The sequence below is a fragment of the Globicephala melas genome, chromosome 14, assembly GCF_963455315.2.
Source record: "Globicephala melas chromosome 14, mGloMel1.2, whole genome shotgun sequence".
Lineage (NCBI taxonomy): Eukaryota > Metazoa > Chordata > Mammalia > Artiodactyla > Delphinidae > Globicephala > Globicephala melas.
The window spans coordinates 68,256,445-68,279,749 of NC_083327.1; the positions used below are offsets into that span (position 1 = coordinate 68,256,445).

At 39.2% G+C, this 23,305-nt stretch overlaps 1 pseudogene; it reads right to left on the reverse strand.

Moving 5' to 3' along the window:
• Positions 1-2,920: 2,920 nt before the first annotated feature.
• Positions 2,921-18,677, reverse strand: LOC115850373 (single-stranded DNA-binding protein, mitochondrial pseudogene; annotated as a pseudogene).
• Positions 18,678-23,305: the final 4,628 nt, after the last annotated feature.

Consider the following 23,305-nt stretch of genomic DNA (forward strand, 5'->3'; position numbering starts at 1 on the left):
GAGCAGAAGGTGGAAAAGCGAAACTAATATGCACCTTTACCCACCCAAATGAAGCTCTGGAACCCAATTGCTCTGAACCCTTAACTTTTGGCTCCCTAGTTCCAGATGCTCTAACAGTCTGAGATAATTGAGGTTTGTGGAACAAGTTGGGAAGTTTTACTTCTTTTTCAAAGACTACCAACCACAGCTACATATTTATCAGGATTTTTACTGAGTCCTACAGTGTCAGCTGTTAGGGCTGGTAAATTCATCAAAAACGCAGAAATAAACTGAAAACTAGAGGTCTGGAATTCAGGATGAGCTTTCAAAGCTAGGACTAGGGAAGTTTTTCTTTGGTTGCTTTGTTTATTTTTTAGAAGGCAATTTTTTTTCTCAGTAGCCATTTTCTTAGGTAACTTAAAATGCAATCATAATCACCAACTCGGATCCCCTTCCCTTCCTGGTGGCAGAAAAAGAAGTTTATTAAAAATTATTTCCTGTTCCAGTCTGAGGCAGAAAGAGAAGTTTTCTGGACAATTTTTTCTTTAGATGGATGGTCAGAAAAATGGCCCACATAAGTACCTTGAACTAGCTTTGTAAGGATACCATGCATAAAGGTGATCACTGTTTTCTTCAGGAAATGTACCAGTGTCAGGGCCTTAATGTCAAATACAACCTCTTATCCCAACACAGTTGCCAAGTGCTGCTTAAAAAAATATAAATTTCTGCTGCAAAAATTTCTTGGTTCATTGCTGAAGAGTACTTGCCAGGCCTTTGGGAAAAACCGTGGTGGGTCAGAAGTGGTTCATGTTTTCCTTTTCCCTACTCTTGCCTTTTTATTTTAAACACTTTAAAAATGTAATCTCTTAATCACATGCTGCCCAAAGAAATCTTGGTGGAAAATGGGTTTAACCCATTTTCATATAAGCAAATTTTTTAGATGATGAAAGCTAGTCATAGCAGAAGCCAAGAAAATAATATGCAGCTTCCAATTCATTGAAGGTCAGTTTTTTAGAAGCTAATCTGTAGACTAACATGTCAAATTTATATGAATTTACAAAATTCACTATTTTCTTTTACAGAATGTTCAATTTAGCAAAATGTCAGCATTTCATATGGGAATCTTTCAGCTCTTACTTTTTTCTTTTTTTCTAAATTAATTAATTTATTTTTGCTGTGTTGCGTCTTCGTTTCCGTGCGAGGGCTTTCTCTAGTTGTGGCAAGGGGGGGCCGCTCTTCATCGCGGTGCGCGGGCCTCTCACTATCGCGGCCTCTCTTGTTGCGGAGCACAGGCTCCAGACGCGCAGGCTCAGTAGTTGTGGCTCACGGGCCTAGTCGCTCCGCAGCATGTGGGATCCTCCCAGACCAGGGCTCGAACCCGTGTCCCCTGCATTAGCAGGCAGATTCTCAACCACTGCGCTACCAGGGAAGCCCTCTTACTTTTTTCTTAATATACAAGTTTGTTTTAGATAAATTCTGATTTATTTTAGACAGTTTTACATTTGAAATTAAAAGTTAAAGCTGTTAGAAATGTGAACATAGTCCTATTCAAGCTGATAAATATGTAAAATCAATAAACCTGATAAGTTGGTCATTTGGCAAATTTTGATGAAAACTCGATGTGTGGTGACTAGATCAAGACACGGCCACCCTGTGTGGTGTGTACACTGCATAAATCCAGGGCACAATTCACATAGGCTATGAAATGAATGGGGCCACTTAGAGTTGTGGAACACGGAGACTCCAGATCTGAGCTAGATCCTAAGTGGTCTGGTCCCAGCCAAGTGGCATGTTGGGAGCTCCATTAAACAAACCAGCAACTCCAGTCTAATTTGGAGGAGCATACATGTCCTAGAAGTTCAAACTAAGGGGATAAAGCAGGGCCATTAGCACAACTTGTAGCATATGATAGAATCGTCTGGCAGAGATTTTTTAAATGCTTATATCCAGGTTGTACCCCAGACCAATTAAATGAGAATCTCTTGGTGGGATCCAGGAATGGACAATTTTCAAAAAGGTTATTAGGCAATTGCAATATGCAACTGTTGTATAGTAAAGAATTTGACTGGCATCTGTCCCTAGTTCCTGGAGGGGACACTCTAAATTCTTGGAATTCCCCCAGTGACAGGAGTGTCTTTGTTATTCATGGTCGGCCCTTGGATCACACCTGTGTTTTTTTTTGTTGTTGTTTGCTTTTGTTTTTTAAGAAGCGGTTGGTTATTATTTATTTATTTATTTTTTTGGCTGTACCGCGTGGCATGCGGGATCTTAGTTCCCCGACCAGGGATCGAACCCATGTCCCCTGCAGTGGAAATGGGGAGTCTTAATCACTGGACTGCCAGAGAAGACCCCACACCTCTGTTCATACTCAGGAGATGACTCAGAATGGGGGCTGCTCAGGCCCAAAAGGCCAACCATAGGGTCAGGGAGTTGAGTCTTTGAGGCACAATGATATTAGTACACGCTTTCAACCTCCAGGAAGGGAGGAGGGCTGGAGATTGAGTTCAGTCATGTGGCCAGTGATTCAATCAATTATGCCTATATAGTGAAACCTCAATTAAACTCTGGACACTGAGGCTTGGGGGAGCTTCCTGGTCAGTGAACACATTGATGTGCTGGGAGGGGGACGTGTCCTGATTCCATGGCAAGAAGGCATGTAGACCCTCCCAGATCTCCCCCTATGTATTCTTCATTTGGCTGGTCTTTGGATACAAAGGATTTGTATCCTTTACAATAAAACTGTAATCATAAGTATAGCACTTTCCTGACTTCTCTAAGTCATTCTAGCAAATTAACAAACCTGAAGGGGTAGTAGAAACTCCCGAAATTTGCAACCAGTTGATCAGAAGGGCAGGTAGCCTGGAGACCCCCAGACTTGCAGCTGGTGCCTGAAGTAAAGGCAGGCTTGTTGGGGACTTCCCTTAAACCTACAGAGTCCATGCTAACTATAGGTGCTTAACATCAGAACTGAACTGTAGTATGGCGGCAACCACGCTGAGAACCACTCTTCCAGGAAATGGCGGTTCAGAGCATTGAGTGCCAGAATCAAATCGTCCATCCAGGTCAAGGCAGGGGCACTATCAGGGTCCAACTAGGATGAGAGTGTGAGTATGGAAGGAGGTAGAGGGCAGGCAGGAATGAGATACAAGGGCTTGGCCTTAAAGTCCCTTATGGGAATGAGAGTACATATTATGAACCGGGACAAAAGGTCAGTGTTGCAAAGTGCCCATAGGTTGTAGCTTAGTGCTCAAAAAAATGAGCTCCATCGTCCCCAGAGGAAGACGGTAAAAAACCACAGGCACTTTCCAACATCACCATCCCCAGAAGTTACTGGAAGGAAGCTCTCCATTTAAACAGAACTCATTTTATGACTAGGGTGGAATTGAACTAGCACGTGATGGAGTTATCATTGCTATGGCTGGATGGATCGAGAGTCAGTAAGTACACGATTTAAATAATTAAAATCCTTCCCATAAGTGGCTTCTTAAAAAAGTATGCTTCAGGGATCAAAGCTCCTGCATGTCGCGCCACGTGGCCAGAAAAAAAAAGTATGCTGAGCATACGATCATTTCAATATGTCTTGGTGTCTTGGATTTCTTGATATTTGAAGTCTGAATGAGAAGCTCTTGTCAAGGTTGGGTTGTCACTGAGAAAGGTGAACTGACTGGCTGGCTTCCAAGTGGTCTCACAGGGAGACATTTACCTTAATGCATTTATCACATTCCACAGTCTCTCTTAGCTGTCCAGATGCATAATTTCCATCTTGCCACCACTGTAGAGTTGATCCAACTTGGACAAGCCAACTCACACTGTGTAAACATCAGATGTCTGAAGTATATAAACCAGAATATGTGTTAACTCCTAATACAACAATATGACTAGGATTTCTCTATACATAAAGCTGCTTGGGAAAAAAAGCTTAGAAAAATGTTTTATGGTGAGCAGGCAGTGTATTTAGAGTGCCTAATGGCCCAAAGCTCTATGAGATGTACGGTATCCATCTCTACCATGGGGCTGTGCACACCTGCTCTGTGACCAGCCTTCAGGCTCTCTGCGTGGCACAGGTAAGGCCCTGCAATACTTGCCTCTATGACTGTCCCTTTTCTTTGCTTTCTTTATTGATCAGTGTTCTCTGCTGATTGATTCTTCTTTCTTTAAATGTGTTGTTAACTTTAGTCAGGTTACTGTCAAACCTTGCAGGCCTGAGAGCCACTCTGTCTCTTTATCAAGGTGACTTTACCTAACTCTCCTCTGGTCCATCACGTAGTGATTTTATTTTGACTCTCAGAGGATAATTTTTAAAAATTATCTTTATTGTTTTCTTCTGATTTAAAAATGCACTTTTCATTGGAAAATTCAGAAGTATATAAAAATAACTCATAATTCCACCATCTGGTTGAAACATAATTTTTTTTTTTTACTTACAAAGTTTGTTTCTGCATTACTGTGAGTATTCTTTTTTTAAAAAAAACAGCTCTATTGATATAAAATTTACATATAAAATTCACTCATTTTAAGTGTACAGTTCAATGATTGTTAGTAAATATATGGAGCTGTGCGACCACCATCACGATCCAACTTTAGAACATTTCCATCTGCTCGAATTGATCCCTCATGCCCAATTGCTGGAGCCCCATTCATACCTCCAGCTCCAGCAACCACTAATCCACTTCCGTCTATAGATTTGCCTATCTGGACATTTCATAGCAATGGGTCATATAATATTTGATCTTTTGTTACGGGCCTCTTCCACTTAGCGTAATATTTTTGAGGTTCATCCATGTTGTAGCATGTACTGTTCCTTTTTTTTATTGCAGAATAGTCTTCCATTATGTTTATAGCACATCTTATTTAACCATTCACTACTTGATAGAAGTTTGGATGGTTTCCACTTTTTGGCTATTATAGATAATGATGCTGTGAAGATTTATATGTGAGTCTTGATGTGGACTTAATGTTTTCCTTCCTCTTGGGTAGATACCTAGAAGTGAAATTGCTGCACTATGTGGTAAATTTATGTTTAACATTTTAAGAAACTGTCAAACTCTTTTCTAAAGTGGTTGCACCGTTTTAAATTCTGGCCAGCCATGTATGAAGTTTCCAGTTTTTTCATATCATTGCCAACACTTGGTACTGCCTGATTTTTTGGTTGTAGTTATTCTAGTGGGTGTGAAGCAGTATCTCATTATGGTTTTAACTTGCATTTTCCTAATAACTAGTGATGTTGGACATGATTTCATGTGCTTATTAGCCACTTGTATATAGTCTTTGGTGACATGGGCATCAAGCCTTTTGTCTATTTCTAAAATCCAGTTGTTTTCTTATTATTGATTTGAAAGAATTCTTTATATATTCTAGATACTAGTCATTAATCAGACATATAATTTGTAAATTTTTTTCTTTTTCTACAACTTATCTTTTCATTTTCTTGATGGTGTCCTTTGAAGCACAAAATGTTTTAATTTTGATGAAGTCTAATTTAGCATGATTTATACCTTGCTCTACGATCTATTTTGAATTTTTCTGGAGTATAATATGAGATAAGGATCTAAATTCATCTTTGTGCATGTGGGTATTTAATTATTCTAATATCACTTGTTGAAAAGACAAGTCACATTGAATTGTCTTGGCCCCCTTTTCAAAAATCCAATGACCATAAATGCTTCTGAGCTACAAATGCTGTTCTATTGATTTATATGTTTTTTTTCTTGAATATCAATACCACCCTGTCTTGATTGCTGTAGTTTTATATGGAGTTTTGAAACTGGTAACTTTGTTTTTCTTTTTGGCAGTTCTACTCTGCTTTTTGAACAGTAGTCACCATTTGGTATGTTTTTTCTATTTCCTTTCTTGCTATCAGTTCCCATACCCGGTTGCTATCAGGGTATCCAATACTAGGACCCCCTTTTTCTTTTCTTCTCCTTCTCCCTCTTCTCCTCTTCCTCCTCCTCCTCTTCTTCCTTCTTTTTTTCACCAGCTCATCTTAGTTGTGCTTTACAAACATGCATTGCATTCCTATTGTATTCTGAGAGCAATGCCAGGCCCTATAGGGAGTATGGAGAATGAGCATGATTTCCCTGGTTTCAAGGAGTCCTTTTAGTAGCAGCTTCTGGTTTAGAATCAAAGAGGGCTAAGGGTAAACATTTAGTTATCTTTTGAAAACTCTGAGAGACAGATGGTTGGTCATACCGCGATTCCAACAACATAGCACAGAGCAGATGAGTTTGCGTTGGGAGGTGCCGTGCAATTGTTCTTACATCTTGGGCTCTGCACTTTACACATCCCAGTTTTTTTTTTTTTTTTTTTTTTTTGCGGTACGTGGGCCTCTCACTGCCGTGGCCTCTCCCGTTGCGGAGTACAGGCTCCGGACGCGCAGGCTCAGCGGCCATGGCTCACGGGCCCAGCCGCTCCGCGGCATGTGGGATCCTCCCGGACCGGGGCACGAACCCGTGTCCCCTGCATCGGCAGGCGGACTCTCAACCACTGCGCCACCGGGGAAGCCCCACCAGCTCATCTTAATCATATCCTTAGGTCTGGAAACCAAAGAACACTGTCTTATGTTGATGTAATGCTTTCTATTTCTCACATCATGCATGAGTTACCAACATAGAGAGAGGACTGGAAAAATAACAACCCCTGGTATAGTTTCAGAATGGAGAACATGCTTTCAATCACTCCTATATTGATATATAAAGTTCATTATAAAGGAGGTGATAGTCCTGCTGTATTCTCTGGTCTTACCTCACCCAGGATACTGAGTTCATATCTGGACATCACAAGCTCTTCTAGTAAACACAGCTTGCTTTCCCTCTGGGGACCAACTGTTTCCCCACCTGAGGCCATGCATTTCCAATAAAGATGTCTTTATTCCTAACTCATGACCAGTCAGCATATTGCATTCTTTTGGTGACAGGGCTTAGCTCAAGGGAAAACATTCGACACATTCATAGCTATTAATATGCAAGGAGACTTTTTCTGGAATTCCTGAAAGATTCCCACTCTTCTCTACTAGATGTGAGATTGTAAGAAGGTAAGACTGGAATTCTTTAACCTTCTTGCTATCCTGAGGGAAAAGCCTGATAGAATTTTTTTCTTAGAGAAATGGAGCTGGGAGATGAGAGAAGCAGCGAATCCTTATTCTGGGGATCTTCTATGAGCCTCTGTTTCAAACCATGTCTTTAATGAAACTTATTCTGGAGTTTTAAATTATGTGAGCCAGTAAAATCTCCTTTTTGCCTAAGCTATAGGTTAAACTGGGTTTTCTGCCATATGCAACCAAAATAGTTCTTACTAATTCATTTTAAAAGAGATACTGATAGGCCTTCCCTAGTGGCGCAGTGGTTGGGAGTCCGCCTGCCGATGCAAGGGACACGGGTTCGTGCCCCGGTCTGGGAGGATACCACGTGCCGCGGAGCGGGTGGGCCTGTGAGCCATGGCCGCTGAGCCTGCGCGTCCGGAGTCTGTGCTCCGCAACGGGAGAGGCCACAGCAGTAAGAGGCCCGCGTACAGCAGGAAAAAAAAAAAGAGAGAGACACTGATAAATTAGACTAAGCCCAGAGAAGAATTGCCAGGGGGGTGAGTGTGACCGGAACCAAGTCAAAGGGGGAGAAACCGAAGAGAGTTTGGCTTGAGGAAAGATGGCCTGGTGTGTATGTGTCCCAGGAACAGAAGGATGTTAAAAGTACGGGAGAGGATACTAAAGAAAGAGAAATATCTTCAAATATTTAATTAGAATTCATGATAGGAAGAACCTGGGAAACAAATTTCGATGCCAAGTGTTAACAATTTAATGTGTCTGAAAATTAAATAAATTGAGTTGATAACATGCTTGCTAAGTCTAGAAGCATTTTAAATCACTTATCAGAGATATTGTGGAGTAAATTCAATAGATGGTGTTTTCTGAACTTCAGTCATTTGAATATAGTCTTCACAATTTTGCCATATGGGAAGGTGCAATTTGTACCATTTTTTGCTCAATGTTTTCTTTGCATCAACTCCTTTTTTGTCTAAATACATTTTTTTTTAATTTTTTTTTTTTTTTTTTTTTGCGGTATGCGGGTCTCTCACTGTTGCGGCCTCTCCCGTTGTGGAGCACAGGCTCTGGACGCGCAGGCCCAGCGGCCATGGCTCACGGGCCCAGCCGCTCCGCGGCATGTGGGATCTTCCCGGACTGGGGCACGAACCCGTGTCCCTTGCATCGGCAGGTGGACTCTCAACCACTGTGCCACCAGGGAAGCCCTAAATACGTTTATTTTTAAATGAAACTTTAAATCACTACAAAAGAAAAAAGCTCTGTGCCTGTGATCTGGTCTCTGTTTGTTAAAAGGAAAATTAATTGGTTGGAGATAATGGTAACACCCAACTGATCATTTCTCTTCCTCCTGTTAGAAAGATTGAAAGAAAATTGAATGGGAAAATTTTTTTCTCACTAAGCAATTCAGTGTTTTTAATGTCATACCTGTGTGCCACTTAAAATCATGAATGTATTCACACGTTTGGAAAGCCTACAGCGTGGGTGTAATTCATACCAGTGTTTCCCAATCTTTTTACAACTTGTCACACACAGAGAACGCTACTGTGTGGCACACTGGGGTAGACGAAGGCGGCTGCTTATCGCTTGGCAGAGACAATGGGCCCAAGGGAGCAGACTCCAGCCCAGGCAGCACCCCACTCCCAGCCCACCTGGGGCAGAGAAGATGGATATATTGACACACAGCTACTTCTTCCAGTTAACATTCTATTAAGAGTTTTTGCTAGAAGCCTATAATTCTATACAACTCACTCTCTAAGTTTCTGGAATTCAGACCTTCAGCTTGAAGTAGTTACTTTTTGTATGTATGTCTGTGAACTCATAGGCTGACTACAGCCCATCTCTGCACCTTCTGGAATATTCTCTCTTGGAGGATTTGGCATCTCCCTTTGTACATATGACAGAGGAGCAGCAGTGAAATCAAGTTGCTATGTTACAATGGGAAAACAAATCCTCCTTACTCCCTAACCACCAAATGAAACCACAGACAGCTTCTCTTCTTGGGCTATAAATAGGATTATAAATCCTTTTCTCCAACTGATACCTTGGAAAGTCTGACTCAGTAAAAATGTGGTGTGAGTGTGTAAAGAAACCTTTTTTACAATCCTGCTAATCTTACATGTATAAATGCACTATAGTTCTGAAAACAATTGGTTCATTCTAAACCAAGTAGATGAGCAGGTAAGAGGAAATCGCTGTCTTTAAGAGCATAGCTTTTGGCTGGGGTTACCTTATTTGGAAGAATTTGAAATATTGCTAAGGCTCCCTGTGGCTCTATGACTGGCGAACATCTGATACCAGTTTACAGATTCCATGATTCACTAAAGGATTTTGGTCTGTTTCTACTCCTTTAGTCCCCTGTCTTTATCCTAAATATTTCCCCACAAACAGACTTCAGCATTTTCCTAAATGGACAGATTATTTCTCTGAGTATATTTGTGTGGGGTTTTGTTTTGTTTTGTTTTTGCATTGTCTTTTTTTTTTTCTAATTGTGGTGGCTTACTGTCACTGATATTTTTCTTTTGAGTTCCCTTCTTGGGTGGGAGATCATTTTTGGCTTCAGACTGGAATGTCCCGGAATAACTGCTGTTTAAAAGACTTTACTTGTGTATTGCAGTTTTAAGGAACTCTTATGATTGAGGCTGAGATCTATCTACAGGCACCTAATAGAGTGGGAATATTTATACCTCTGATTTCTGCGATAAGAGTCCCACTACTTCAAAGTACATTTAGCCCAATTCTCTTCTCAGGCCTGGAAGATGCAAAGCAATAAATGGACACCTAGAGACTGAATGTTTTATGTCCCCCCAAATTCATAGGTTGAAACCTAATCCCCAGTGTGATGGTATTTGGAGGTGGGGTCATTGGGAGTTAATTAGGTCATGAGGGTGGAGCCCTTATGAATGGGATTAGTGCCCTTATAACAAAGACCCCAGAGAACTCCCTTCCCCTTCTGCCCTGTGAAGACACAGCCAAAAGACAACTGTTTATAAACCAGACATCAAATTTGCTGGTGCCGTGATCTTAGACTTTCCAGCCTCCATCCACCTCAATGGTCCATCCACCTCATGACAAATAACTCAATTTCATTTCTTTTTATGGCTGAGTAATATTCCATTGTATATATGTGCCACATCTTCTTTATCCATTCACCTGTTGATGGACACTTAGGTTGCTTCCATGTCCTGGCTATTGTAAATAGAGCTGCAATGAACATTGTGGTACATGACTCTTTTTGAATTATGGTTTTCTCAGGGTATATGCCCAGTAGTGGGATTGCTGGGTCGTATGGGAGTTCTATTTTTAGTTTCTTAAGGACCCTCCATACTGTTCTCCATAGTGGCTGTATCAATTTGCATTCCCACCAACAGTGCAAGAGGGTTCCCTTTTCTCCACACCCTCTCCAGCATTTACTGTTTGTAGATTTTTTGATGATGGCCGTTCTGACTGGTGTGAGGTGATACCTCATTGTAGTTTTGATTTGCCTTTCTCTAATGATTAGTGATGTTGAGCATCCTTTCATGTGTTTGTTGGCGATCTGTATATCTTCTTTGGAGAAATGTCTATTTAGGTCTTCTGCCCATTTTTGGATTGGGTTGTTTGTTTTTTTGATATTGAGCTGCATGAGCTGCTTGTATATTTTGGAGATTAATCCTCTGTCAGTTGCTTCATTTGCAAGTATTTTCTCTCATTCTCAGGGTGAACAAGAGAAATTTATTGTCTCACAGCCCTAGAGGCTAAAAGTCTGAGATCAAGGTGTCAGCAGGACCATACTCCTTCTGAAGGTGCAGGGAAGTATTGTTCTGGGTCTCCCTCCTGGTTTCTGGTAGTTCCTTGGTTTAAGGCAGCATAACTCTGCTCTTCCATGGTGTTCTCCCATGTGTGAATCTCTGTGCCCAAATTTCCCTTTTTTTTTTTTCTCCCTTTTTATGAGGACACCAGTCACATTGGATTAGGAGCCCATCCTACTGACCTCACCTTAACTTAACTAATTATGTATGTAAAAATCCCATTTCCAAATAAGGTCACATTCTGAGCTACTATGGGTTAAGACTTCATATATGAACTTTTAGGGAATACAGTTCAACTGTGGATGAAGTGTCACTGCCTGCCTTGTCATCAAGGCATCAGCCACTGCAGCCACTCCTCTGCAGTGCACACTGAGGGATTCGGGATAAAGAAAACTGGACACTGGCCCTAGATAGATAAGGTGCATATCAAAGGAATGATTTCAATGAGCCCAGACTCTTGCATCTTCCTATACATAGAAAAGTGCTAAATTCATTAACTTGAGATGTCTGTGTTTTCTTTAATTAACAGTAATCTTTTGATGTTCCAACTATGTGGGCTTTTTTTTTTTCTTTTTGCAAAAACTCCTATATATCCTGATTCCTCCCTTACCTCTTCCGAACAGTCCCTTAGAGCTATCTGAGAGGGTGCCTGCCAGGCTTAAGTCCTCAGTATGCCTGCTGAATAAAACATAATTCTCAACTTTTAGGTTGTGAAGTTTTTTAGGTCAACACAACCCATAACACGTTTCTACTTCATAGCTTTAATGCTGATCCCTAACCTAGAGAACCTGATGTAGTTCTCCTATTTGTCCTTTCCCAAAGCCAACACTGCAGAGGGGTCAAATGATCAATTTAGACAAGTTTCACTGTGCCAAAATTGAACCGATTTCTAGCTTCGATCTCTAATAGATGTAGTTGTCCTACAGTCACTCCAGCTCCAATGTTATTGAGTTTTCACATAAGCAAAAGAGGTCACCTACATAACACCAAAAAGTTGGTCTGCCTTAAGCTGTGATAACTTGTGATTCCTTCTGCTCCTCACTAAAGGGGTGTGTTGATTTCTGTGTATAACATTACAATATCTAGCAGTTATGTTTGACGATGCTTAAAATACTTAAACCTTTATTTCAAAATCGGTTTAACTTAGTAAGTTAAACTGGGCATAAACCTTTTCGTGTCCCTCATTTCTTGTCAGTAGGAAAAAAGCTTCATCCTCCTAGACCTTCCCTAAGTTCCAAAGAGCAGATTCAAACAGTTACTAAATAGGGAGGAGAAGTAATGCAGAAACAAAAGAAGAGCTGTCAAGAAACGATAGTGCAGCTATAAAGCAGGGTCCTGGTTCCTCCTCAAGGGATATACATAGTATTATCTTCGAGTTCTTCTATACGAACTAAAGCCCCTGCCCAGGTAGAGGACAGTAACTGCAGGTTGAGCTCAAGATTCCTGGAACACAGCCCTGTTACCTCACCACCAACCAATCAGAAGAAAGTCACACACTCTTAGCCCTCACACCAAATTTTGCTTATTAAAAACTTCTCTCCCAAAGGGGACTTCCCTGGTGGTCCAGTGGTTAAGAATCCGCCTTCCAATGCAGGGGATGCAGGTTTGATCCCTGGTTGGGGAACTAAGATCTCACGTGCCACAGGGCAACCAAGCCTGCACACCAAAACTAGAGAGAAGCCCACACACTGCAACTAGAGAGAAGCCTGCGTGCCACTAGAGAGAAGTCCGCATGCCACAACGAAGAGCCTGCATGCTACAATGAAGGATCCCAGGTGCTGCAGCTGTGATCCAATGCAGCTAATAAATAAATAAGTAAATATCTAAAAAATAAAAAAATAAAAATTCTTCCCCCAAACCACTGGGGAGTTCAGGGTTTCTGAGCACAAACCACCTGTTTTCCTTGCTTGGCCCGGCAGTAAACCTTTCTCTGCTCCAAACTCTGACGTTTTAGTTTGTTTGGTCTCACTGTGTGTCAGGCACACAAACTTGCATTCAGTAACAATATTAATATCAAGAAATATTGCTAATCAAGAAAGAAGTGCTGCTGGTAATTTAGGAAGCCCTAAATGGGAAATAGCCTATACACAGTACGTCATAATGCAAAATAGGTTAGAATGTTGCAAAGTCAAATTTTTAAAGTCCAATCAATCACAAAGCACAGGGCATGTAAATGTTAACAATACTGACTAGGCCAATAGGGCATTTTGCTTAATAGACTACAGAATTCCTGAGGAGAGAGATTCTGTCATCTGACTCAGCTTTGATCCCCAACAATGCCTAGCTCAGGGCATTGCACAGAACAGATTTTGATACATTAAATTAAATGAAGTTTTTAAAAATGTGGCTTATCTCCTTAACAGAGATAGGAAGAATTCAAAGTTAAATTTAAGAAGTAAAAAAAGTAAAACTCCACTTGCCAGGAACTGTTCTAACTACAGAGACTGGAGTAGACTCTCATCTCCATCCTAAAGATAAAGGAACAGAGAGATTAAGTAGCTCACACAACTAGCGAATAATAACTGTGGGAATTCACACCTAGGGAGTTTACATTTAAAACCATTACAGGGCTTCCCTGGTGGCTCAGTGGTTAAGAATCCACCTGCCAATGCAGGAGACACAGGTTCGAGCCCTGGTCTGGGAAGAGCCCACATGCGGCAGAGCAACTAAGCCCGTGTGCCACAACTACTGATCCTGAGTGCCTAGAGCCCGTGCTTCACAACAAGAGAAGCCACCGCAATGAGAAGCCTGCACACCGCAACGAACAGTAGCCTCTGCTTGTCGCAACTAGAGAAAGCCCGCGTGCAGCAATGAAGACCCAGCACAGCCAAAAATAAATAAATTTATTAAAAAAGAAACAAAAACAAAAACCATTACAGTCCACATTCTCAGCATTGTGCTGTATGTCAGTTAAAAACACTGGTGAATAGCCAGAGATCCAGAGCTTCCTTTTCCCTAAGGAATTCTTCAACTGAGAGGTTTGCTGTCAGATTACCAGTGTATTGCTCCTGCTGAGCTCAAGAAATACACTGTAGGGATTATGCATTCCACCTCTGGCATCACTCTATACCTAGGTTCAAATTTTGGCTTTGGCATATTGTGCTACCAACTTTTCCAAACTCAGTTTCATCATCTGTAAGATAAGGCTAATTATTTCTACCTCATAGAGTTGTGATTTCATGTTTAAAGCATTTAACACAGTTCTTGGTACATAATAAAAACTCAATAAATGATATCTACAAAGTATACTTATTTTGTGAGTAATATGTCATTGTATGAATTTACACAACTTGTTTATTCACTGTTGATATATATTTGGGTTGTTACTATTGACTATTACAAATAAAGCTACTAGGAACATTCTTATACAAGTCTTTGTATGGACTTATGCTTTAATTTCTCTTGGGTAAATTCCTAGAGTGGAAGAGGAGATATAGTCTTAGTTTTTATGAAATTGACAAAGTGTTTTCCAACGTGGTTGTACCATTTGATATTCCCACTAGCAGTGTATGAGAGTTCCAGTTCCTCTACATTCTTATCAACACTTCGTATGTCAGTTTTATTTATTTATTTATTTATTTATAGAATTTGTGTGTGTGTGTAGTAAAAAATCATGAATTGACCATCTTAACTATTTTTTAGCATACAGTTCATTAGTGTTAAGTATATTTACATTGTTGTGAAACATCTTCAGAACCTTTTAATCTTGCCGAACTGAAAATCTATACCCATTAAATGACTCCCCTTTGCCCCTTCTCCCCAGCCCTTAGCAACAACTGTTCTACTTTCTGTCTCTATGAATTTGACTACTTTAGATACCTCATATAAGTGAAATCATACAGCATTTGTCCTTTTGTGACTGGATAATTTCACATAACCTAATGTCCTCAAGATTCATCCATGTTGTAGCATGTGACAAGATTTCCCTGCTTTTTAAGGTGGCATAGTATTCCATTGTATGTATATTCATTTTGTTTGTCCATTCATCTGTTGATGGACATTTTTGTTGCTTCTACCTTTTGGCTATTGTGAATAGTGCTGCTATGCACATGGATGTGCAAACATCTCCTAGACTATGCTTTCAATTTTTTTGGATACATATCCAGAAGTAAGATTTCTGGATTATATAGTAGTTCTATTTAAATTAAAATTGTATGAGTAATTAAATTAGTAATTAATTTAAGGTAATTAATTAATTAAAGTAGCAATCAAAAATAGTATGAAGAGCTGCCAAACTGTTTTCCGAGGTGCTTGCACCATTTAAAAATACCACCAACAATGCATCAACTTCTCCACATCGCTGTCAGCACTTGTTCATTTCTTTCTTTTTGTCTTTCTTTCTCTCTTTCTTTATTTCACAGTAGCCTTCTCAATGAATATGAGGTTATCTCATTGTGGTTTTGATTTGCATTTCTTTGATGATTAGTGATGTTGAGCATTTTTTCATACACTTGTTGGTCAGTTGTCTTTGCAGAAATATCTATTCAAGTCCTTTGTCCATTTTTAAAATTGAGTTAACTGATTTTTTTGTTGTTGAATTGTAGGAGTTCTTTATATATTCAGGATATTAATACCTTATTAGATATAAAATTTTCAAATATTTTCTTGCATCCCATAAGTTGCCTTTTCACTCTATTGATCATGTCTTTTGATTAAAAATGTCTTTAAGTTTGATGTAGTCCCATTTGTCTACTTTTTGCTTTTGTTGCCTGTGCTTTTGGTTTCATATACAAGAACTGATTACCAAATTTAATGCATGAAAAATTTCCCCCTATATTTTCTCCTAGGAGTTTTGCAGTTTTAAGTCTTATGTTTAGGTCTTTATTCCATTATGAGCCAAATAAGCGCCCAACTTCATTATTTGTATGTGAATATCCAGGTTTCCTGGCACTATTTGTTGAAGAAACTGCCCTTTTACCATTGAGTGGTCTTGTCACACTTGTCAAAGATCATTTGAGCACATACTCAAGGGTTTATTTCCAGGCTCCCTGTTCTATTTCATTGGCCTATCAACACTGTTTTGATTACCATTTCATAATATGTTTTTAAGGCAGTAAGTGTGAGTCCTCCAACTTTGTTATTTTTCAAAATTATTTTGGCTATTCAGGGTCCTTTGTGATTCCATATGAATTTTAGGATGATTTTTTTCTATTTCTGCAAAAACTTCCATTGAGATTTTTTTTTTTTTTTTTTTTGCGGTACACGGGCCTCTCACTGTTGTGGCCTATCCTGTTGCGAGCACAGGCTCCAGACGCACAGGCCCGGTGGCCATGGCTCACGGGCCCAGCCGCTCCGCGGCATGTGGGATCTTCCTGGCCCGGGGCACAAACCCGTGTCCCCTGCATCGGCAGGCGGACTCTCAACCACTGCGCCACCCGGGAAGCCCTCCATTGAGATTTTGATAGGGATTGCGTTGAATCTGTAGATCACTTTGGGTGGTATGGACATTTTAGCATTATTAAGTCTTCCAATCCACAAACATGAAATGTATTTCCATTTATTTGTTTCTTTTTAAATTTCTTTCAACAATGTTCTATAGCTTTCAGTGTACTTGCATTTCATTTCCTTAAGTATATTCCTAAGTACTTTTTGATGTTATTGCAAATGCAATTGTTTTCTTAATTTCCTTTTCCAATTGGTAATTGTTAGTATATAGAAATGCAACTGATTTTGGTGAGTTGATTTTATATCCTGCAACTTTGCTGAATTTATTAGTTCTAACAGGTTTGTGTGTGTGCGCATGTGTAATCTTTAGGGTTTTCTACATAAAAGATCACGTCATCTGCAAACAGATAATTTTACTTTTTCTCTTCCAACTTGGATGGCTTTTATTCCTTCTTTTTCTTGCTTGATTGCACTGGGTAGTACTGACAATACTATGTTGAATAGAAGTGGTGAAAGTGGGCATCCTTATCTTATTCTTGATCTTAGAGGAAAAGTTTTCAGTCTTTCACCATTGAGTATGGTATTAGCTATAGGCTTTTTGTATATTGGCTTTATTATGTTGGTGGTTTATTATGAAGGTAATTTCCTTCAGTTCCTATTTGGTTAAGTGTTTTTACATTAAAGTGTGTTAGATCTTGTCAAATACTTTTTCTGCATCAGTTGAGATGATTATGTGCTTTTTGTCCTTCAGTCTGTGAATTTGGTCTATTATATTGATTGATTTTCATATGTTGAAACATACTTGCCTTCCAGAAATAAATCTGGCTTGGTCATGATGTATAATCCTTTGAATGTGCTGTCGAATTTAGTTTGCTATCATTTTGTTGAGGATTTTTGCATTAATAGTCATCAGGGATATTAGTCTGTAGTTTTCTTATAGTGTCTTTATTTGGCTTTGGTATCAGGGTAATGCTATCCTCATAGAATGAATTTGGATGTGTTCCCTCCTGCTCAACTTTAGGCAAGAGTTTGAGAAGAATAAGAGTTAATTCTTCTTTAAATGTTTGGCAGACTTCAGTAATATCAGCTGGTCTTGAGCTTTTCTTTGTTAGGAGAGATATATCCATCTATCTCTCTCTGTATATATCTCCTTGTCATTAGAAACTATAAAGAATATACATGATTTGGAAATCAGACTGTACCAAACAATGGCCAAAGAAGAATCATCCATTTTATGCCTTCTCTTTTTAAAAAAATTTTTTTAACATCTTTATTGGAGTATAATTGCTTTACAATGGTGTGTTAGTTTCTGCCTTATAACAAAGTGAATCAGTTATACATATACATATGTCCCCATATCTCTTCACTCTTGGGTTTCCCTCCCTCCCACCCTCCCTATCCCACACCTCTAGGTGGACACAAAGCACCGAGCTGATCTCCCTGTGCCATGCGGCTGCTTCCCACTAGCTATCTATTTTACGTTTGGTAGTGTATATATGTCCATGACACTCTCTCATTTTGTCCCAGTTTACCCTTCCCCCTCCCCATATCTTCAAGTCTATTCTCTAGTAGCTCTGCGTATTTATTCCAGTCTTGCCCCTAGGTCCTTCATGACCTTTTTTTTTTTTTTAGATTCCATATATATGTGTTAGCATACGGTATTTGTTTTTCTCTTTCTGACTTACTTCACTCTGTATGACACACTCTAGGTCCATCCACCTCACTACAAATAACTCAATTTCATTTCTTTTTATGGCTGAGTAATATCCCATTGTATATATGTGCCACATCTTCTTTATCCATTCATCTGTTGATGGACACTTAGGTTGCTTCCATGTCCTGGCTATTGTAAACAGAGCTGCAATGAACATTTTGGTACGTGACTCTTTTTGAATTATGGTTTTCTCAGGGTATATGCCCAGTAGTGGGATTGCTGGGTCATATGGTAGTTCTATTTTTAGTTTTTTAAGGAACGTCCATACTGTTCTCCATAGTGGCTGTATCAATTTACATTCCCACCAACAGTGCAAGAGGGTTCCCTTTTCTCCACACCCTCTCCAGAATGTATTGTTTGTAGATTTTTTGATATATTATTGGCTATAGTGTTTGTTGCTTGTCTCTTCAAATTATTTTTTACTTGTGCATTTCCTTGCATCTACTTTCCCTTCCATATAAATTCGAGACCCTTTTTTCACATACTATTATGCCAAGTCTCTGTGACCTGGCCAGAATACAGATATTCTGTGCCATGTTGTCTTGACTGACATTGCCCATTTGGTATACCTTACTTTCCCCTGATCACCACATCTCATTTACTGCTAGAGAAAATACTGTTGCTGGATTTTTCCTTTCCACCTGTCTCATGACAGAGTCCTGACCCACTTGCCCTAGTAAGGGAACACAATTCAGAGATCTTTTGAGAACCAAACTGCTAGCTATTTGAGACTCATCTTAAACTGATGAAATACCTGTAATACAGGTTTTTGAAACATGGCTTCTATTTTTTTCTTACAATCTTTAGTCTTTCCTGATGCTCTAGACCTAACATCAGAGAGCTGGGAGATCTGTTGGGAGGTTTTTGTTTACTGATTCAATCTCCTTACTGGTTATTGGTCTGTTCAGATTTTCCTTTTCTTCGTGATTTAGTTTTGGCAGGTTGTGTGTTTCTAGGAATTTTTCCATTTCTTCTAGGTTACCCAATTTGTTGGCATACAATTGTTCATACTATTCTTTCATAATCCTTTTTATTTCAGTAGCATTGGTTGAAATCATTTCTGACTTTAGTTATATTTTTTCTTTAACTAAGCGTTTCTGAATTTTACTGATCTTTAAAAAAAAAGCAACCCTTAGCTTTATTGACTTTTTCTATTTTTTTCTAGTCTCAATTTCATTAATTTCTGCTCTAATCTTTGTTATATCCATAAGATAGTAATTTTATGTTATGTTTTTTATCATAATTTTAAAAATTTTAAACATTTTTTAAAGAAGAGATGGATTTCCCTAGGGGAAGGAACAAGAGTGAGGAGAAGGGTCCTGAGAAAACTTTTGGAGATTGATCGATTTTCTTGATTGTGGTGATGGTTTCACAAATATAAACATATGTCAAAACTCATCAAATTGTACATTTTACATATGTATAGTTTATTGTATGTAATTATACCTTAATAAAGCTATCAAGTTGCAGATTTCTAAAAACAAGTCAAATATTTAAATTTGCGGGCATACGTTATTCCAAATGATGTTTTTTCTAAGTGTAATCTATTCAAAATTCCTTCACTTAAAAGTCAATATTTGATAGTATTTGTCTCTTGCACTTTGTGTGTTCCTGGTTCTCCAGTTTTGATCCTGATCTGCTATTCAATTCTGAGCCCGTCACTCTCAGTTTCCTTTGGTAGAGGCAGCACTACAAGGGACTGAAGTTCAACAGAGACATGCTCGCAACCATTTTTCAATTAGACTCTTTCATCATCATATTTTCAGATAGATATTCATTCCATCAAAGAAGCTTGTATCTATGAAATGATCTTTTTCTCTTAATTTTTAAAAGCAGATAGTGTTTATGACACTATTGCAGACACTTCATATGTTTAACTTAGGAGATTTATTTTTCAAGAGCTTTATTTATCAACAATAAAGCCAGCAATGATGTTACACTACCCCAGATGGCTTTAAGATGCTGTGTTGCTGAAATTGTACAGTTTGTCACAGATGTGACTACTTTTACACTAGTACTTTGAAAAATCTACAACCCCTCTTTGTTAAAGCAACTGAACCTAAAATACTAATATGTGCTCTATAATATATGAAAGATGTTTTACGACAGGCAGACCTATGGGCAATTTGACATTTTTCTCTTTGATTCTTAATTATTACCAACGTAATCATACCAGGTTCAATGTAATCACAAGATTCTTCCCTGTTTTTGCCTTCAAAACTAGAAATTCCCACTTTTTCGTCTAATTGATTTCATTATATACTCCACCACCTTGTACACCTACAGCAACTCCAAATTCACCTAGTGGTTTCATCTCCAATTTAAATCTACTGGCTCCAATCATCCCTGTTGAAGACTATGGCTTCAACGTAATTTATTCAGCATTTTATTCAAAAGGTATTTATTGAACATCAAACTACATGCCAGGGCTCTATACCAGATACATGGTAGTGAATAAGGAAAAACATAATCACTCTCATGGAATTTATAGTCTAATTGGAAGACAGATATTGAACAAGCAATTATAAGATTAATGAGTGTAACTATAAAGGAAGTACAGAATGTTTGCTATGGGAACATTCCTTTTTCCTTTGGGCTTCAGGGGGCAAAACCACTAGGTTAAAAATGAGCATGTATTCCTTCCAACTCCCTGCTCCTGGCAACCCACAGGAAAGATTCCACATAGGGAATATCGTGTCAAGAAGTAGAAACAAGCCCCTATGACTAATTTTTTTTTTTCCTTTTTAGGAAAGTAGAAGCATGCTTCCTAACAAGAGGCATTCTTCCGGCTTAGCTGCTGGCTGAGCAAGACTAGGTATTTATAACAATTCTCCTAGTTTTCTCTTGGTGGCTACAGCTGTCCCCCATATTTTATAAGCTATCCCTGTCTGGGAGATACCTAGAAACACCCTCAACAAAAGATCCCGTTCCGATGTTTTTAAACAATAGTTCAGAGAGTTGTTAGACCATATCTACAAATTGGTTTCATGAGAGCCTTAAGGAGAGTTTTTGTTTTCTTTTGTCTTAGATTTCTTGACATACCTGGGAGCTCTCAGAGAAAAGACTTTATTGACTTTAAGGCTATGTTTACAAGTCAACAGCTCAGAAATATTTTTGCTATGAAAACCATTTGGTGGCTCTACAAGCACAGGTAAGCTTGTCAGAGAGTAAGTAAATGAACAACTTAGGCATCTTCTGAAAGATCAGTGGGTCCAAATTCAACCCCAATGTCAACAGCAGCCGAAACAACAGAAAAAGAGAGTCACACCTGGTTAAAAATACAAAAGAGAGATAAGATGCTTTTCAAAAAGGCTAACCTAGGATCATCTTTCAACCAGGGCTAAACCAAATAGAAGATAAATTACATGTTTGCATGCAGAGCCCTATCGTATTCATGCAGACCCAGAGTCCAGGCCTGCTTAAGTGAGTTGCTTTCTCTCCATGTTTGTCACCCCACATCCCAGTTCACAGAGGAGGGGAGAGGAGTTTGGGCACCTGCCACTCAAGTCTTCCCCCAGCCCTCAGCTTCCTAACGTCCCTGGTGCGCAGGGGTGGGTCTGTGAGACTAGTTCAGCATTTTGATTGAGTCTATAATTCTTCTGGCTGACAAGGACAAAAAACTGTGCTGGCAATAGACCTAGAATAATCAGGCAGCACATCTGCGTGAATATTAGCACCTTATGGTGGAAAGAGCCCTGAACCTTGGGAAAATCACGTAACCTCTCTGGGTCTCATTTTCTCCTTGTTTTAAAATGGGCTAGATTAGAAGCCTGCACATCTGACTCACTCGGGATACTTGTTAAATGTAGGTATTTCTGGCCCATCCTTGCAGATTCTGATAAGTGGTCTGGCATGAGGATGGGGGTGGGAGATAGCAGTTGGGCTAGGGATGGGAGTGTGGATTGAAATCTGTTTTCTAAAAACTCTGCTGGTAATTCTGCTGGGTGGCCAGTCAAATTCTGTTGTAAATTTTTCAGGGATGATTTCAGAAAACCACAAAGTTAATATTCCACAAGGAACACACTAGTATTGTACTATGTAAAGTATTACAGTCTGTGCTGAAAGACAATATTTGGTGCTCTTTCCTCCCATCTCACAAAGACTAATCTGAGTTGACCCCAAAGTTATAAGTAGTAGTAGTAGTAGTAGTAACAATAAGAGTAATAGTAATATTAAAACTTATTGCATGCCAGACACTGTCCTAAATACTTCATAGGTCTTCATACAATTATCTCAACAACCCTGTGAGATAGAGTATTACTATTATCCCCATTTGACAACTGAAGAAGCCAAGGCACAGAGAAGTCAAGTAACTTACTTATGGTAACACAGATAGCAAAATGGACCAGTTGGATTCAGGCTGGCTCAGAGGAACTTTCTGTCTGAAGAAACCCAAGTAGCTTCCCTGTAACATTTGGGGGCAGCATGGTTTTATGGAAAAAGCCAAGGCTTTGGTGTCAAGCACTTATTCAAATTCTGGTGCAATTACTCATTGCTTGTGTGGTCTCGAGTGACCTTACTAAAATACCATAGGCACTAAAATACCATAGGCTGGGTGGCTTAAACAACAGACATTTATTTCTCACAGATCTAAAGACTGGGAAATCTGAGATCAAGGTGCCAGCCAATTTGAGAGGCCTCTTCCTGGTTTGCAGAAGGCCATCTTCTTGCTGTACCCTCACATGGCTCAGAGAGAGAGGGCTCTGGTCTTTCCCTCTTCTTATATGGGCACTAATCCCATCATGGGGGCTCCACCCTCATGACTTCATCCAAACCTAATTATCTCCCAAAAGTACCCCCTTCAAATACTATCACATTGGGGGTTAAAGCTTCAACATAGGACTTTGAGAAGACACAACATTCAGTCCATAGCACGAAGTTTCAAATTTTTTAATCTGCAAAATATATATCACAGCTATTTGTAAGGTTTGAAAATAAAATGAAATAAATTTTTATAAGGCCATAGCTCACTCTCATCATAAAACCAAAGTAAAACTTTCAAAAATTTTATTGACTACGTATCAGGCTCTGTTGACTAAAATCTAGAGAGTAATTACCATTTATTGTATACCATGTTTTCTAAACTGCATTTATGCAGTGTACTCATTGAATCCTTCATAACACCCTTATGAGGTAAGTGTTATTATCACTATTTTATAGATGAAGAAACTGAGAGGTAAAACATTTTCCTGAAGTCACAGCTCATGAGTGGCAGAGCGGGGAATGTAACCACAGGGTGTGCTCTGAGTGCCTCTTCTGTTTAGACAGAAATATGTGAAATTCCTTATTTAAAATTTTCGTGAAATAAATCTAAATGGATATTTTTAGGACCTAAGAGTTCTGAGGTTACAAGAAATGTTTACAATGAGCCTCAGAAGGAGAGAATTCAGTTCTTTCTTCTTTATG